This window comes from Amblyraja radiata, chromosome 5, assembly GCF_010909765.2.
Source record: "Amblyraja radiata isolate CabotCenter1 chromosome 5, sAmbRad1.1.pri, whole genome shotgun sequence".
Taxonomy (NCBI): domain Eukaryota; kingdom Metazoa; phylum Chordata; class Chondrichthyes; order Rajiformes; family Rajidae; genus Amblyraja; species Amblyraja radiata.
In genome coordinates, this window is record NC_045960.1 from 75548530 (window position 1) to 75567827 (window position 19298).

General features: G+C 43.0%; 1 protein-coding gene across 2 annotated transcripts in view; it reads right to left on the reverse strand.

Moving 5' to 3' along the window:
* vsnl1 (visinin like 1) overlaps window positions 1-19298 on the reverse strand; it is a 104861-nt gene that overhangs the window by 50157 nt on the left and 35406 nt on the right. The gene's annotated exons all lie outside the window — the stretch shown is intronic.

A 19298-nucleotide genomic window follows, 5' to 3' on the forward strand; every position in this document is an offset into this window, starting at 1 on the left:
ATGTCAGATTCTGACCTTTTTGTGCTTGATGTCTCACATCAAACTCAGCATGATCGATACTGATCACCTGGCACATTTTGAGTATGCTGTGTACTAGAACACAGATATCCAGCATTAACCTCTTTCACTTTGGCTTTCAAAATCGAATAAAGATACAAGACAAATACTATTTAAGTAAATAAATGTTTCAAAAATGTGATGGAAGTAGTCTTTTGGAAACCTGTTTGAAAACTCTACAAAATCAAGCTAAAATGAATTAATTTTTTTCTTACATATATTTAAAGAGTCTAAAAAAAAATCATATTATGCTTTGTGCTTTACTGCTGAAAATATATATTTAGTGATGACAATGACCAGAATGCAAACCACATTGCAAGTTGTAGTTGAGTTACATTTATAAAAGGCAATGTGACTACTTTAGTGCTTGGCCTGTAATATCACATCCACAAGGATCTGGAATAGTTACAGATGTCACCAATTACCACGCCATCCACCCACCTAAAGAATGCAAAGAATAGAGGCGATATATAATAGAATGTGCTACCAGTAGAGACGTGCTGGTAATCATGTTTGCAGAAGTGAGACCCTAGTGAGACCCTAGTGAGACCACACCTGGAGTATTATGTGCAGTTTTGGTCCCCTAATTTGAGGAAGGACATTCTTGCTATTGAGGGAGTGCAGCGTAGGTTTACAAGGTTAATTCCCGGGATGGCGGGACTGTCATATGCTGATAGAATGGAGCAGCTGGGCTTGTACACTCTGGAGTTTAGAAGGATGAGAGGGTATCTCATTGAAACATATAAGATTGTTAAGGGTTTGGACATGCTAGAGGCAGGAAACATGCTCCCGATGTTGGGGGAGTCCAGAACCAGGGGCCACAGTTTAAGGATAAGGAGTAAGCCATTTAGAATGGAGACGAGGAAACACTTTTTCTCACAGAGAGTGGTGAGTCTGTGGAATTCTCTACCTCAGAGGGCGGTGGAGGCAGGTTCTCTGGATGCTTTCAAGAGAGAGCTAGATAGGACTTAACAATAGTGGAGTCAGGGGATATGGGGAGAAGGCAGGAACGGGGTACTGATTGGGGATGATCAGCCATGATCACATTGAATGGCGGTGCTGGCTCGAAGGGCCAAATGGTCTACTCTTGCACCTATTGTCTATTGTCAGAAGGGGAACAAAGAAGCAAAGAACAAATTATTTTGCGTTTCAGAGGAGAAAAGATTTGAAAGATGTGGATGATTCAAATCAATTCCCCAGAAATTCTAAGTTAATCAAGTCTCATTCAGGGTGCCATGAACAATTTTATTTTCAATGATTGCAGTAGGCAGAGAAAGAAACCACATTATGCTTTGCTGTAAGTACATAATTATGATTGATCTGGATCACTGTTGCCTAGTTTGTTGCCAAAAAACAACCTCAGATTTCCCAGAGTGTATATTTGCTTGAGTTAATGGAATAAAATCAATTAGTTGTCAGTTCGAGTTTATTTATTACAATGCACGGTCAACCAACGTGTTGCAAAACAGGTCGATGAAATGATGCCCTCTCTCAGAAAATATACAATTCTAGCTTAGCCATCGTGTGCAAAGTAAGAATTTTCTGTGTAAAAGATAACCATTGAAAAATGTTAGTCATTAGGTATTATTACTTTTAGTGAAATATTTTACTGTACACCATTCAATGAAAATCTATATTGTTAAATGATGGCCCTTGGACTTTTTATCTTCACTTTCTCTGGCACTGCAACACTATATTCTGCACAATAAAAATACAGTTGCATAATATAAGTATGGAACTGTGAAGAAAACATCAAATTCTGGAGTATTTTAAACAACCCCACATAATTTTATTAACATTCATCTACATTTAACGATTTGATTGTCATTGGCTAGCACATGATGACAAAAATCATTTTAAGTACAGCTTTAGAAGGCAATACATGTGCAGCTCTTTCAGATGTTTGTAATTAAATGTTTTTTAAAAATTGCATTTGATAACGTCCCACATAGGAGATTAGTGGGCAAAATTAGGGCACATGGTATTAGGGGTAGAGTGCTGACATGGATAGAAAATTGGTTGGCAGACAGGAAACAAAGAGTAGGGATTAATGGGTCCCTTTCAGAAAGGCAGGCAGTGACTAGTGGGGTAGAGCAAGGCTCGGAGCTGGGACCGCAGCTATTTACAATATACATCAATGATTTAGATGAGGGGATTCAGGGAACATTAGAAAATTTGCAGATGACACAAAGCAGGGTGGCAGTGTGAACTGTGAGGCGGATGCTATGAGAATGCAGGGTGACTTGGACAGGTTGGGGGAGTGGGCAGATGCATGGCAGATGCAGTTTAACATGGATAAATGTGAGGTTATCCACTTTGGTAGCAAAAACAGGAAGGCAGATTATTATCTAAATGGTGTCAAGTTGGGAAAAGGGGAAGTACAACAGGATCAGGGGGTTCTTGTTCATCAGTCAATGAAAGTAAGCATGCAGGTACAGCAGGCAGGGAAGTAAGCGAATGGCATGTTGGCCTTTATAACAAGAGGAGTGGAGTATAGGAGCAAAGAGGTCCTTCTGCAGTTGTATAGGGCCCTAGTGAGACCACACCTGGACTGTTTTGTGCAGTTTTGGTCCCCTAATTTGGGGAAGGACATTCTTGCTATTGAAGGAGTGCAGCGTAGGTTTACAAGGTTAATTTCCGGGATGGCGGGACTGTCATATGTTGAGAGAATGATGCGGCTGGGCTTGTGCACTCTGGTGTTTAGAAGGATGAGAGGGAATCTTATTGAAACATATAAGATTATTAAGGGTTTGGACACGCTAGAGGCAGGAAACATGTTCCAGATTTTGGGGGAGTCCAGAACCAGGGGCCACAGTTTAAGAATAAGGAGTAAGCCATTTAGAATGGAGACGAGGAAACACTTTTTCTCACAGAGAGTGGTGAGTCTGTGGAATTCTCTGCTTGTCTTCTCCTGTTGTAGGTGCAGTCGTAGGTTGTCGCCAGGATGATGCAGGTTGTCGCCAGGTGACGTTGGTTGTCGCCGGGTGCTGACTTTGGTGAATTCCATTGGCGACTACCTATGTCAACCGGCGACAGAATTGTCTTCAGTTGTCTTTTCGCTGACAGAGTCGTTGCTTGTCGTGGGTGGACGTAGGTTGACTTTGGTTGTCGTAGGTTGTCGCCTGTGTGGTCGTAGGTTGTTGTAGGTGTGGTTGTAGGTGGACGTCCTAAGTCGCGACGATTGGGCCGCCGGTTGTCGATAGCTTGCCGTAGCTTGACGTAGACTAGGATGTAGGTTGTCATAGACATTTTCGTAGGGGGGTCCAGTCGCCGCTTATTCGGCGACCTGCTACGACTGTGACAGTCGCCAAAAAAAAATCGCCTAAGTGGGACAGGCCCTTGAATTAGTTGAAGGAAATTTCGGCTCACCCTGCATTAGGTGTGTGTTATAAACAATGTAACAAATATGAAGCAGTCAGGTAGTCCAACAATGCATCTGGAGAGGCAGAAGCCATTATTAGCTTACAGATGGAACCTCTTGATCTTCTGGATCATAACTGTTGAGAGGTAGGGTGTGGGTAAGAAACAGAGGTGTACCAAGGATAGATCTTTAGTAAAGTAGGGGCAATGGTACAGGATTGGGGATAAGGGAAACATTTCAGGTAATTCTCTGGCGAAATTGTAATAAATGAGAAAGGAACCAATCAAAAAGGAACCCATTGAAGTGCTGGAAGTCTTAAAAGAAAAAAAAACTGAAAATATAAGGCAGGTTAGGTAGTACCTGTGGCAATGAAAACACCATTTATGTTCAATGTCAATTCTCTTTATAAAAACAGGGGGAAAAACAAGGTTAAATGGCAGAGAAAGAAAAGGGGTAGGGAGATTAAAGGATCAGAGATCAAGAGATTGAATGCTATAAATGGTAGTGCCACTGGCCGAGAGAGGGAGGTGAAGACTTGTTAATCACAGCTGATCTCGCAGTTAGACATAAAATGGAAGAGGATGAATAAGAACACATGAGGGTGAAAAATAAGCGGCTGCACTGTATGATCTGAAATAAAAGAGAATGCCAGAACTACTTAATATATCAGGCAGCATCTATATGGAGAGGCTAGGAGAGTTAACATTCCAGGGCAATGAGCTTTCACCAGGGTGCCTTGAAAATTGGTAAAGCTGATTAGCCAAAATTGTTGAATTCACTGATGACTTCTCAAGGCTGTAATGTGCCCAGTTGGAAGATGAGATGCTGTTCCTCAGTTATGTTGGGCTTTGTCAGAGCCAGAGGCCAAGACTCAGAGGTCAGACTGAGAGTGGGATGGAGAATTAAACCCATAGGCAACTGAAAGTTCAGGGTTACTGTACAGATTGAATGGGAGTAAACTGCAAACCAATCCCATCTATATTTGATTGCCGCTACATTAAGGAGACCACGCTGACCTGAAATGGTAACAATGCTTCAAGCCTGACCTGCTGAGAGTTTCTGGTTCTTACAGCTGGACAACACAGCTGGACAACAAAGTAATTGCAATGGTCGGCATAGTGGTGCAGCAGTATAGTTGCTGCCTTACAGTGTCAGGGACCCGGGTTCCATCCTGACTATGGGTGCTGTCTGTGTGGACTTTGCACATTTTCCTTGTCACCGCATTGGTTGTCTCCAGGTGCTCCGGTTTCCTCCCACACCCCAAAGACGTGGAGGTTTGTAGATAAATTGGCTTCTGTAAATCGTCCCTAGTGTGTAGGATAGAACTAGTTTATGGTGATCATGGTCAGTGTGGATTCGATTGACCAAAGAGCCCGTTTCCACATTGTATCTCTAAACTAAACTAAAAGGAGAGAGTAGTCAACAGCATTGAAGGGCATTGGCAAATTACCAATGAGGAGAGACAATTTACTACGGTCAAGGTCACAAAAAATATTCACCATTTTGTTCAAGCATCATTTGGATATTGTCACAGAACCATACACCAGTTTTGAAGAATTCACACAGAATTGAAGGACATTTCAGCATGGATTTAAGTGGTCTTTGGAAAGAAAAGGCAAGTTGGAGACGGGGAAGTTGGAATCTGCACGCACCATCCAGGTTTGGAGGAGAGGTAGGTCTGTGGATAACAGATTAGAAAACAGGGACACCAAAACACAGTAAGGAGGCGAGATTCAATGTCCGCTAATGATGTGTTCAGGTTGATAAGTTGACGAGGGAATTTTCTGGCCATTGTTGAATCAAAGGTCTGATTGATAGATTGCCACATATCTTTCCTATTTCATGCCTCGCTTTCTCTATGTTATTCAGTCCAGGGATTGTTCCGGGAAATATATGATGTACTCTAAAGCTAAAGCACCCTTATTAAATTAAGTGCCTGGAATTTTCTGCATTCCAGATGTGGTCTAACCAGGGCACTGTACAATTACAGCACAAAGTACTATTTTCAGATTCAAACCCAGCATTCCAGTAGCCTTTGTTTTGTTACTTTCTATATCTGTACTGACATTTTAATGACCCATGAACAAGGACCTACAAATCTTTTCAAATTTCATTTCTATTTCTAGCTTTTCATTACTGTTAAATTGCTTTATTTTAATCAGTTTTACATCAAAAGTGGATGACCGTACATCACATTTGCCAGCAGGGAAATCTACTCTCAGTTTTGCTTCAACCATAAATGTATCTTTGCACTTTAAGCAATGTTACTTACTATGCCATCCATAGTTACGCCATCAGCAAACTCACATCAACATGATTCTCTGTCCCATAATCTAAATAGTTTCGATTATTCAATAAATAGTTGCAGCTTAAACCTATGGAACGCCACTCATCATATCGTGCTAAATTAGAATTTCATATAATATTTATTTACGTGAGTTTAGAATTACTGGCCAAGGCCAGCATTTATTTCACATCCTTTAATGTCCTCAAGCAACCATGAACTAACCTCTTGAGCTGCTCCAATCCTTCTGATGCAGATATTGTACTGTAATGATGGATGGGGAATTAAGATGATATCAAGTGTGACCAGGAAAATACTATTGCAGCGCTCATGCTTGCTACAAAATGCAAAATAATCTTGGCTGATCAGACATTCCTCAAGCTCACATTCCTCTAACCCTTCTATTTACTTATTGCTTAGCAATGTACTTAAGCCTTAAAATATACCCAGGGATTCCACTCTCACAGTTCTATGTGCCAAGAAGTTCCAATGACTAATTACCTTCTGAGAGAAGAAATTCTTCTCATCTCAACCTTGAATGCACACTTCATACTCTGAGACCAAGTCCTTTGTCTTTGGACTCTCATTGAGCTGAAATACATTCTCGGCATTTACCCTGCTTAGCCTCCAAAAAATGTTATATCTTTCAATTAGATTGTAATTTAGAAAATGAGAGGCAATGAGTGGAGTTCCAACTTTGCTCATAAAATTCCCTTTCCCTGCCTGCAATTATCCTAGCGAACATTTTCTAAAGCCATTCTAATAAAATAATATCTTGCCCTGAAAAGAGGAACCAAAATTGTTGATAGTATTCTCGATATGGTTTCACTCATGCCGTGTACACCTTCAGTAAGACATCCCTATTTTTACATTCTGAATACTTACAATTAGGGCCAATGCACCATTAACGTTCCTATTACCTGCTGCACTTGCATACATGCTTTGTGCATTTGCTTTTCGGTTGTCTTGAGCATCACCCTTAGGAATTTGTTATTGTATAAGGTCGAGAACTATATTCTGCACTCTATATCTTTCCCTTTGCTCGACTATTGTATTTGACTTTGGCTTGATTGTATTTATGTATAGCATTATCTGATTTGATTGAAAACAAAGCTTTACCTCTGTACACATGATGATAGTAAACCTAAGCCTACACCATCCCTCGAGTTTATTACTCCAGATTCCTGGAGAGCGACCAGTTCAGGGGTCAATCCTGACACCAAACACTCACCCAGTTAAAAAAATTCATGCACAGACATCCACATGAAGGAACACATATAGCACTCATCCATGCCCACACTGCAATACGGTGCAGCAACTTGCCTTTATTATTTTTAAAAAGAGAGCTGCCCCTTACTGATCTGACCTTGTGCCCAGTTCTAAGACTCACATCCAGAATGCCATCATGAGCCGAGATGTTTAGAAGTCATTCAACTAGATACATTTTAAAGTGCTTTTACTCATGTCACCTTCTCTACTGTTACACCCAAAGAGTCAGGAATTCCACTTAAAGGGTTTGTGTCCTGGGCCTGGTGTAAAACCGAGGGGCCAGATGCAAACTGCAGCTGCCCCCTTGCATTAGCCTTTTGATGCTCCATGACTGAATTTAATGACGTCCAATGTGGTCATGCTTCAGCATACAGCACGCTGCTTAGTTCTGACAACATGTTTCAATGCACAGATGGAGAAGTGTGACACAACGGCGAAACAGTAGAACTGCTGCCTTACGGTGCCAGAGATTCGGTTCGATCCTGACCACGGGTGCTGTCTGTTTGGAGTTTGTACATTCTCCCCGTGACCACGTGGATTTTCTCCAGGTGCTCCGGTTTCCTCCCACACACCAAAGACATACAAGTTTGAGTTAATTGGCTTCGATAAAATTGTAAAATTGTCCCTAGTGTGTAGGATAGTGTTAGTGCATGGGGTGAACACTGGTTAGCGAGGATTCGGTGGGCCGAAAGGCCTGTTTCCGCCCTGTATCTCTAAAGTATAAAGTGCTGACCAGGAAGGTGGAGTAAGGAAAAAAAGATTCACATTGAATGAATGAATGAATGAATGAATGGATGAATTAATAAGTTTACTGACCAAATATTCACATACAAGGAATTTGCCTTGAGTGCTCCGCCCGTAAGTGACAACATGACATACAGTGACAGTTTGGAATGACACATAAAACATTAATAATAAAACATTATCGAGTAAACATGTGAATTAAATAAATTACCAGAGCAAAACATAGAAACATAGAAAATAGGTGCAGGAGGAGGCCATTCTGCCCTTCGAGCCAGCACCGCCATTCATTGTGATCATGGCTGATCGTCCTCAATCAATAACTCGTGCCTGCCTTCTCTCCATATCCCTTGATTCTACTAGCCCCTAAAGCTCTATCTAGCTCTCTCTTAAATCCATTCAGTGATTTGGCTTCCACTGCCCTCTGTGGCAGGGAATTCCACAAATTCACAACTCTCTGGGTGAAAAAGTTTTTTCTCACCTCAGTCATAAATGGCCTCCCCTTTATTCTAAGACTGTGGCCCCTGGTTCTGGACTCGCCCAACATTGGGAACATTTTTCCTGCATCTAGCTTGTTCAGTCCTTTTATAATTTTATATGTTTCTATAAGATGCCCCATCATCCTTCTAAACTCCAGTGAATACAAGCCTAGTCTTTTCAATCTTTCCTCATATGACAGTCCCGCCATCCCAGGGATCAATCTCGTGAACCTACGCTGCACTGCCTCAATCACAAGGACTCCTATACTGAAATCCTCGTGTTATGAAGACCAACATTCCATTAGCTTTCTTCACTGCCTGCTGTACCTGCACAACAAATTTCAGTGACCGGTGTACAATGACACCCAGTTCTCGCTGTACCTCCCCCTTACCTAACGTAACCCCATTGAGATAATAATCTGCCCCCTTGTTGTTGCCACCAAAGGGGATAACCTCACATTTATTTATATTATACTGCATCTGCCACGCATCTGCCCACTCACTCAACCTGTCCAGCTCACCCTGCAACCTTGCTACTGTTGTTCCTAATTCCCTCTTCCAAATCATTAATATATATGGTAAACAGTTGTGGCCCCAACACCGAGCTTTGCGGCACTCCACTCGCCACAGCCTGCCATTCTGAAAAGGACCTGTTCACTCCTACTCTTTGCTTCCTGTCTGCCAACCGATTTTCTATCCATGTCAACACCCTACCCCCAATACCATGCGCTCTAATATTAGTCACTAGTCTCCCGTGCGGGACCTTATCAAATGCTTTCTGAAAGTCTAGATACACTACATCCACTGGCTCCCCTTCATCCATTTTACTTGTCACATCCTCAAAAAATTCCAGAAGATTAGTCAGGCATGATTTTCCTTTGATAAATCCATGCTGACTTAGACTAATCATTTTACTGCTATCCAAATGCCCCATTATTACCTCTTTAATAATAGACTCCAACATCTTTCCCACCACCGAAGTCAGGCTAACTGGTCTGTAATTCCCCGTTTTCTCTCTCACTCCTTTCTTGAAAAGTGAGATAACATTAGTTATCCTCAAATCCACAGGAACTGATCCTGAATCTATTGAACATTGGAAAATGATCACCAATGCGTCCACTATTTCTAGAGCCACCTCCCTGAGGACCCTGGGATGCAGTCCATCAGGCCCCGGGGATTTATCATCCTTCAGTCCCATTAGCCTACCCAATACTATTTCTCGCCTAATGAAAATTTATTTCAGTTCCTCGACCCCCTTAGATCCTCTGTCCTCCAGTACTTCTGGGAGATTGTTTGTGTCTTCCTTCGTGAAGACAGATCCGAAGTACCTGTTCAACTTTTCTGCCACTTCCTTGTTGCCCATAATAATTTCACCCGTGTCTGCCTTCAAGGGACCCTCATTTGACTTTGCTACTCTTTTTCCCTTAACATATCTAAAGAAGCTTTTACTGTCCTTCTTTATATTCCTGGCCAGATTCCCCTCATACTTCATCTTTTCTGCCCGCTTTGCCCGTTTTGTTTCCTTCTGTTGTCCTATGAAAGTTTCCCAATCCTCTGGCTTCCAGCTACTCTTTGCTGTGTTATACATCTTTTCTTTTAGTTTTATTCTACCCCTAACTTCTCTTAAATAATTTCTCTTCTCTTTTATTCTACCCCTAACGGTTGCCTCCTACTCCCCTTAGAATCTTTCTTCCTTTTTGTAATTAAATGATCCTGAGTCTTCCGGATTATGCCCAGAAATTCCTGCCATTGCTGTTCCACCGTTATTCCTGCTGGTATCCCTTTCCAGTCTACCTTGCCAGCTCCTCTCTCATGCCTTCATAACCCCCTTTGTTCAGGTGCATCATGGCCACTTCCGATTTAACCTTCTCCTTCTCAAATAGCATATTAAAACTAATCATATTATGATCACTACCTCCAATTTCCTTTACCTCGAGTTCTCTTATCAAATTTGGTTCATTGGACAACACTAAATCCAGAATTGCCTTTTCTCTGGTCGGCTGCATTGCAAGCTGCTCGAAGAATCCATCTTGGAGGCATTCTACAAACTCTCTTTCTTGGTGTCCTGAACCACCTGATTTTCCCAGTCTACCTGCATATTGAAATCCCCCATCACCACAGTGGCATTACCTTTGGTACATGCCTGCTGCAACTTAGACCCTACATCCAGGCTACTATTTGGGGGTCTGTAGATAACACCAATTAGTGTCTTCTTGCCTTTGCAATTCCTGAACTCAATCCACAGTAACTCTACCTCATCAGTCCTTATGTCTTCCCTCGCAAGGGACTGAATTTCATTCCTCACCAGAAGAGTTACCCCCCTCCTCTACCCACCTGCCTGTCCTTTCTATAGGATGTATAACTGTGAATATTAAGTTCCCAGACCCGATCCTCCTGTAGCCACGACTCGGTAATCCCCACAATGTCAAAAGAAGGCTACAGAATTTTGGTTAATGAGTACAGCTACTACTCATGGAAAAAAGCTTTTTTTATGTCTGGCTATGGCAGCTTTGACAGTCCGGAGTCGCCTTTGAAGTGATTCAAAGAGTTTGTGGCCAGGGTGAGAGATGAATCTACCCACACACTTCCTGGCCCTTGCAGTGTACAGTTTGTCAATGGAGGGAAGGATGCAGCCAATAACCTTCTCAGCTGATCGGATGAATCGCTGCAGCCTCCGGATGTCGTGCTTGGTGACTGAGCCAAACCAGACTATGATGGGGAAGGTGAGGACAGACTCTACGATGGCCATATAGAATTGGACCATCATTGCCTGTGGCAGATTGTGCTTCCTCTGCTGCTGCAGGAAGTACATCCTCTGTTGTGCCTTTTTGACTGTGGAGTCGATGGTGGCCCCCCCACTTAAGGTCCTTGGAGATGATGGTTCCCAGGAACTTAAAAGACTCCACAGATGTGACTGTGGTGTTGTTGATGGGGTGAGGAGAGGGGGAGCTCTCATAAAGTCTACAATCTATTCCACTGTCTTAAGAGCATTGAGCTCTAGGTTGTTGCGATGGCACCAGGACGCCAGCTGTGTCACTTCCTGTCTGTAGGCAGTTTCCTCCCCATCCTGGATCAGTCCAATCAGGGTTTTGTCATCCGCAAACTTGAGAAGCTTGACAGTAGATTCAGTGGAGGTGCAGTCATTGATCAGTATCTTTGGTGCAGTCAGTATCTCTGAAGTCCATATAAATAATGTTCACAGACAATCTTTAGTCAACTACGATGTCCACCTTCTAGAATATTCCATCAGGTTCATCGCACATCGCCTGATCTTTACAAACACACGCTGGCTTTCCTTGATCAGCTGAAAATTCAAAGGCATTCCATGCTCTAATTGTAGACATTCGTAATTTCCCAACAACAGATGTCAGGCCAGCTGGTCGAGGGTTCCCTGGTTTTATCTCCAATATTTTGAAAGAATGCAATGACACGGGCAATTTTTCAAAGAGATTGTAATATAACAAAAACCTAAAAGGTTATTACATTCAATTTTAATTGGTTTGTTCAACCTTAATTTATCTTGCTCCCTTTACACGGAGTTTATTTTCCATCTTTCCTCCCCCAATTGCTTTGATGCTAAATATCCTCATTTTATGACCACTCCTTTGCAATTACTAATTCTTCAGTTGCTAGAATAATCAACATTAAGTAAAATACCATTCACACTGAACAGATAACATTACAGCACAGGAACAGGAGTTATTCCAGCACTTTTGTAAACCAACATCTGCAGCTCCTTATGTCTCCAATGCAAGAAAAGGCCCTTCGGCCTACAATGTCCATGACAAACATGATGTTCAGTTAAACTAACAGGGCTCTCACTGAACATTTTTTCCCTGTTGCCAGCCGGGCAACCTTGGCAGCTTTTTAGGTTGCCAAATGACAGTTTAGGTGGTCACTTAAGACGGTTTGCTCGGACGAAGTGCGTAGTTACCAGTTGGAATTATGCTTAATGAAGCATTCACATATTATGTTCAAGAAGGAACTGCAGATGCTGGAAAATCGAAGGTAGACAAAAGTGCTGGAGAAACTCAGCGGGTGCGGCAGCATCTATGGAGCGAAGGAAATAGGCAACGTTTCAGGCTGAAACCCATCAGTCTGAAGAAGGGTTTCGACCCAAAAAGTTGCCTATTTAGTTCGCTCCATAGATGCTGCCGCATCCGCTGAGTTTCTCCAGCACTTTTGTTTACAAATTCACATCTTATTTCTGCTTCAAATAACTCACAAACTAAACATATTCACCAATCAAGACATGATATAATCCACAATGACATGCAGCAAAACTATAATACAATATCTCAACTCTTTCTACACATTGCAATTAATGCAATTTCTATTAGTTCTTTCCACATCCAAACAAAAATGTGGTTGGATTATTCAGCGTATGATCAACCTGTGTCAATAAATCCTGGACCATGGTAACATATATACTTAACCATGCACACTACAGATTGATGCAAGCATGTTTTCTGTGAAGGACCGAAAATTACCATGACATGGCCATAGCATGGGTAGTTATTGCTATTGGTACAGAAACACTCTCGCTTCCCACATAATTTATCCATAACAAAATATACAGGTTGCAAGGAAATTTCTAAAGGCATTTTATGATAATAGCTATTAAAACCGACTATACCCATCTGACAGGTTAAACATTACACTAACTGACAAGAGATGGCCAAAGGACATAACTGCAGCAAATGTTCTTTTGGTAATATATTTAAAGGTGTCAAGACGCCACATTACCGGACATTCTGATTAGATGTACGTGTTGTGAACAGCAATGAAGATACCCAGTTTGTACGCACCAAATTAAAAAAATTTATTGATAAACGCTTTTTCCATCATTCCCACTTCAGAATTAACGTTAAAATCTCAACTGAAATATCTCCTGACCAAATTTGTGATGTATATGACTGACTGTAGAAGTAAAACCTGGATAAATCCAACACATAATTGTGAATGCTGCTCATTAAATAACGACAGTACTGAAACTCCATAATAAGAGCATTGATTTGCCGTTAAAATGAATTCTGTAATAACGTGTCAATGGTAGCAGTGACAATCGAACATTGCGGTTTTAATGTTTCACGTGTTCACATTTTAATTAATCCATCTTTATGGACTAAAACAAATAATAACATTGAGAAACACATTTGATTGCATTCCGCTATCAAACATAGTCAATGTTCGCTCTGAAGACATTTCCAGCACAATAGGGTCAGGGTGTGTGCGAATCAGTGCGGGGTGGATAGATGGCGGGGGGGGGGGGGGGGTCGGTTGAGAAGGCAATCGGGGCGGAATGGACGGATTGAGGCAGGTGAATTAGTACGTGTTGGTTGGAGTATGTAAAATTGTGAGGGGAGAGCACGGGGGATCAGTACGGGATGAATGTGGGGGGGGGGGGGATCAGTACAGGATGAATGGGGGTAAACAAAAATGCTGGAGAAATTCAGAGGGTGAGGCAGCATCTATGGAGCGAAGGAAATAGGCAACGTTTCAGGTCGAGACCCTTCTTCAGACTGTTTCCCCCATTCTTCTTGAATGGGCGGATCAGTACAGGATGGATGGGAGGGATCAGTATAAAATGAATGGGGGATCAGTACGGGATGAATGAGGGGATCAGTACAGGATGAATGAGGGGATCAGTACAGGATGAATGGGGAGATCACTACAGTATGGATGGGGGGGTTCTGTGCAAGGTAAATGGACGGCGAGTCAGTACGGGATGAATGGGATGATCAGTGCAGTATGAATGGGGGGAGAAGTGCAAGATGGATGGGAAGGGGGGTCAGTACAGGATGAATTGGGGGACCAGTTTAGGATGGATGGGGGGGTGGCAGGAGAATCAATGCGAGGTGGGTAGGGTGATGAATAGATTTTGGAGGGGGGGTAGATGGGGAGGGGAGCACAGGGGATGTCAGTGAGGACTGAATAGAGGCGGGAATGGGGATCAGTGCAGGATGTAGAGGAGGGGTGCCAGGATAAGAGGGGTGGAGGGGGGCGTACAAGAGAGAGAGAGAGAAAGAGAGAGAGAGAGAGGGGAAGGGGCAGAGGAGGTGGGGAGGAAGGAAGGTCAGCGCTCCTCGGACAACATCGCCCCGCAGCCTTGGCCGTCCCTGTCCACCGCCAAAGGGGGAGGCGGTTGGGAGCTCCTCGTCACCGCCTCCCCTCCTCCGCCAGTCAATAACAAGTTGCGGGCCGAGTGGAGCAGCTCAAAGATCCTATAGCTATAGGATCTGTCATGTAGCTGCTTCAGACGGTGGAAGGAGGCCTCCCCCTCCCTCCCTCCTCCTGACCTCGGCGTGCGAGAGGGTTTGTTTTGAAAGCGCTGTTAGCGGATTTGCAAGCAGCGGCCGCTATCAGGGCAGGCGGGGTGCGGGAGGAGGAGGAGATGGAGCCGCTGTCGCGGCCGCTGCTGCTGCTGTGCGGGGCCCATCATTCGCTTTGACCCTTCGTCACCACACACCTAGTATCTTTGCCCCCCACTACAGCCGCCGCCGACACTAAACGTCGCGTTCCTTTTCTCCAGAGATGCTGCCTGACCCGCTGAGTTACTTCAGTGTTTTGTGTCTATCGGTATAAACCAGTATCTGCAGTGCCAAGCCGGGCACAATGAGTCGGCGTTTAGGTTGCCCGGCTGCACTTTGGGTGGTCAATGGCACTTGGGCAACCGTTAATTTCGTGCCCTGACTAATCTTTAAAGATAGACACAAAATGCTGGAGTAACTCAGCGGGTCAGGCACCATCTCTGAAGAAAATGATACGTGACATTTCGGGTCAGCTGAAACATTCTGAAACATCACCTATTCATTTTCTTCAGATATGCTGCCTGATCTGCTGATACTTTTGTGTCTATCTTTGGTATAAACCAGCATCTGCAGTTCATTTTTATTATATGACCAAGCTGTGGGACCCGTTGCGTCCCTGTCACACAGGAGGCCTGGTCCCCCAACGCAACCCGTTTCCCCAACGCAATATACCACCACTCACCCACAGCCCTCAACTGACAGGCGCGGCTCACCTCATCCCCAGCACCCTCTCCCCTTCAAATCCCTCCCTTTCCTCTCCCTCCCTCTCCTTTCCCCTACCCTCAGTCACGCCCTCCATAACTCCACTCCCCTCCCTACCGCCCTCCTATACCTCTAACCCCACCTCCCCACTCCATCCCTCCTCACCTTTCCCCCTTCTCCCCACTCTCCCTCCTCACCGCCTCCCTCTTCTTTCCCCTCTCCTCCTACCCTCCCCAATCCTTCCCTTATCTCTCCTTTCCCCTACCCTCAGTCACTCCCTCCATAACTCCTCTCCCCTCTCTACCCTCCTCCTCTCCCTCTATCACCCTTCATCCCCACACACCCTCCTCACCTCCCCCACTTCCCCCTCCTTCCCTACCCCCTCCTCTCCCTCAATCCCGTCGCCCTCCACACCTCCGCCACTTTCCCCTTCTCCCTCCCTACCCCCTCCTCTCCATCAATTCCCCCACTCTCCCTCCTCACCTCCCCAGGATCTCGAGGTTGCTGCTCCTCTGACTGGAGGTTGCGCTGACCAGACGCCGCGCTGACCGGAAGTCGCGCCAGGTGCCGCCGGAAAGTGACAGCAGACGCGATCAATCAGTACGGCGATGGTGCAGGAAGGGGTGTCGCCACCCCAGTGGTGACTGACAGGAGAGGAGACCAATCTGTGCATACGTGGTTTTTAAGATTTTTAAACCTTAATAACGGTTAAAATATACTACCGATCAGAATAAAACTTGGTGCACTTGCAGCACAGGAGTATGGTGAGTACGGTGGTGAAAACTCGTAGCATTATCGTGTACTGGTTTTGCTCAAATGTAAAAACAACGATAACTGGAACATAACATGATGAGAGTTTTAGTTATGTATAGATATTAAACTAACCTCTGTCTGAACATAATCCATATCCCTTCATTCGCTGCATATCTGTATGCCTAAATGTCTCATATATGCCACTAATGTATCTGCCTCCACCACCACTCCTGGAACCCACCAACCACTTAAAAATACCTGCTTTACACATCCCATTTAAACTTTGCCCCTTTCATCTTAAAACTATGTCTTTGAAGATTTATTTTCTTCTCCCACTTTGAGAAGCATCTTAACGTGAATCTTAGATTATATTGGTTTCTGGTAAGTTGTTGTTACATATGCCAAACAAAGATTCTCTAAGTAAGGGTGTTATTCTAACTCTAACATCTAGGAATTTGCTATATATAGTGTTCTCCAATCATTCATTCACACATGTAACGACATGACTGTTCTCCGATGTAATACTTATTTGCATAACTATATCACACTCCTTAGAAACAAATGGGTGTAACACGTTTATTAATGCAGTTGTTGCAGATTCTCTACATTGATTGGTTTCCTGAAGTTAATTTACTTCCTTAAATTGTGTGCTTGCTCTGTACTTAGAACTTGGGAGCTTTTTGACTTGATAATTTTGGTTGTGAATCTTAACAAGTAGTTCTCTCTGTATCAGAATCAAAAATGGAATTATCGTCATGTAATATTTCAGTGTCTACAGTTAATACTCTTGCTGTGGTCACGTGACACATATGAAAAGTTATGACTTGTTTTCCAATACAACCTAGCATCTTGACAGATCTGGACTACTTTGCTGAAGTCCCATGGCTGAGCCTGATATGTGCCCATTAACCTGGTGAGCTTACCTTTCCTATTTACTTGAATTGCTTTTTCCCCCTCAAAATATTGCTGTCTATATTCTTCTCTGCACTGCACTGGCTCAGTCTCATGTGAAGGAGATGATCCATTCACAATTCAGCCAGAGTAAAACGAAGACTGTGAAGTCAGATTGCACTTAAACTATAACTTCATCATGAAGCGAGAGTAACTTTGGAACATATGCTTCCTGAAAAGTACATGTAATGCACATACAGATTTTTTGCTGTCTCATTGCAAGCAGGGTGATAAAGAACAATTAACAGATGTTTGAACTTATTGCATCTTGCAGTACTCCCAAGTAAAAGGTCTGTGGTGGTCCATTGCCAGGTATTTAGTTGACTGGCAATTTTATGCATGGCAAGAATTCATCTCTGTTCTCCAGATTCAGCCTAATATTGTCATGCAGGTACAAGTGTGGGCGGCATAAGTCAAGGTGAGTTGAGTTTATTGTTATTTGCACAAGTACGGTGAAGTACAGGCACAATAAACAATTGTGTTTGCAGCAGCATTACAGGCACATGGAGTCAGACAAACACACAAAAACAAATTATACTTAAATTACATGTCAACTTTCTCAATGAAGCACTCTGCAAAACACAATTAGAAGAGAAAACAAGACGATGGGGGTGCAAGAGGTACTCTGTTGTTGAGGTAGGATGAGGATTGTGCAGGTTGATTCAGTAATCTAATAATTGGAGGAAAGAAAAACTGTTCCTGAACCTGGTCATGTGTAACTTTAAGCTTCTGCACCAAGGAGAAGAGGGCATGGCCCGGATGGTAGAGATCCTTAATGATGGATCCACCCCTCAAAAGGTATAATAACCTTTGAACGCAGGATATCTTGAGACACAAGGTATTGCAGACGTTGGTTTACAAATAAAAACAAAATGCTGTCGAAACTCAGCAGGTCAGGCAGCATTTCTGGAGAATATGGATAGGAAACATTTTAGCTTTGATACTTCATCAGACTGCTTTGTTGCAGTGGATTGAATGTAGGTATATGAGAACCTGGTTGGGTCCAAATTGGGATGTCTGGAAACAGAGCTGGAATCAATATGGCATAAGATGGTGGCACTATTTTGTCACTATGTCCACACATCTGCCAATCGCACCTCCCCCTCACACCTGCATCCACCCATTACTTGCAAGGGTTTGACCCTCTGCTAACACTCGCTTCCAGCTTTCTCTCCCATCTTTATCAGGCTGAAGAGGGATCTCGCCCTGAAATGTCATCTGTCCATTTCCTTCCACAGATACTGCCTGAATGTCCCTCTAGCACTTTGATTTTATGTTAAAGATTCCAGCATCTGCAGTCTCTTGTGTTTCCTGTCTCTCCCTTTCATCAGCAGAAGTGCAATACCTTTAGGGTTAGTTAAACCCCGATTGGCACAACTTTGGATCTCATGTTGATAAACAGCAATAAAAGATTCCAAAGATTGATGGAAAGACTGGAGGAAAGATTAGGTGCTGAGAGCTCTCTTATACCTGCATTAAGGAGGCAATTAAACACACCTGAGCAATTACAAACGCCTGTGAAGCCATGTGTCTGAAACATTATGGTGCCCTGAAATGGGGGGGGACTATGTAGAAACACAGCTGTAATTTCTACATGGTGAAACCAAAATGTATAAAAATGGCCTTTATTAAAATCTGTCACTGCGCACTTTAACCACATGTGCTTTTTTCTATTTCAAATCTCAAATTGTGGAGTAAAGAGGCAAATAAATAAACGATGTGCCTTTGTCCCAAACATTATGCAGAGCACTGTATGTCACAGATAGAACAATGAAATTCTTACTTGCAGCAGCATAACAGAATATGTAAGTACAAATTTCATTATTCTATCTGGGACATATGCCAATTGTCAGATGACAATTGCTTATTGTCAGAAACACGAGTACGGCGATTCGCAGGTACAATAAAATCTTAAGGTGCACTAAATATGATGCATCCTAAGCGGACTTTGGATTATGCTCGGGTTCGCATAGTTCCTACTGGAAAATACAGTCATGAAAATAAACCTACTTCAAAGCTCTTAACAAGAGACTCAAATTACCGATGACATGAATAATAATAGCGTCATGTTCTACAACCACACAACATTTATATTACCATATTCCAGAAACCAACTGCCATATTTGCCTTCCCATTAAACTCCATGTACCTCATTGTCTGCTCCTGCATCTGGGAGCTTCTCATCCATCTCCTTTTAAATCCTGGGATGTAAAACATCCCATTCTAGGAACATCATTTTTCATATTCTGAATGTCTGTAGTATTTTTGTTAGCTTTGTAATTATGAACGTGCTGTTCATCATGAAAAGCTTTGTAGTCCACTCTGCTTTCTAACAATAATGCAACATGTCCTCTTTTTTTTAACTTTTGAAATCATTCAAGAGTCTATGT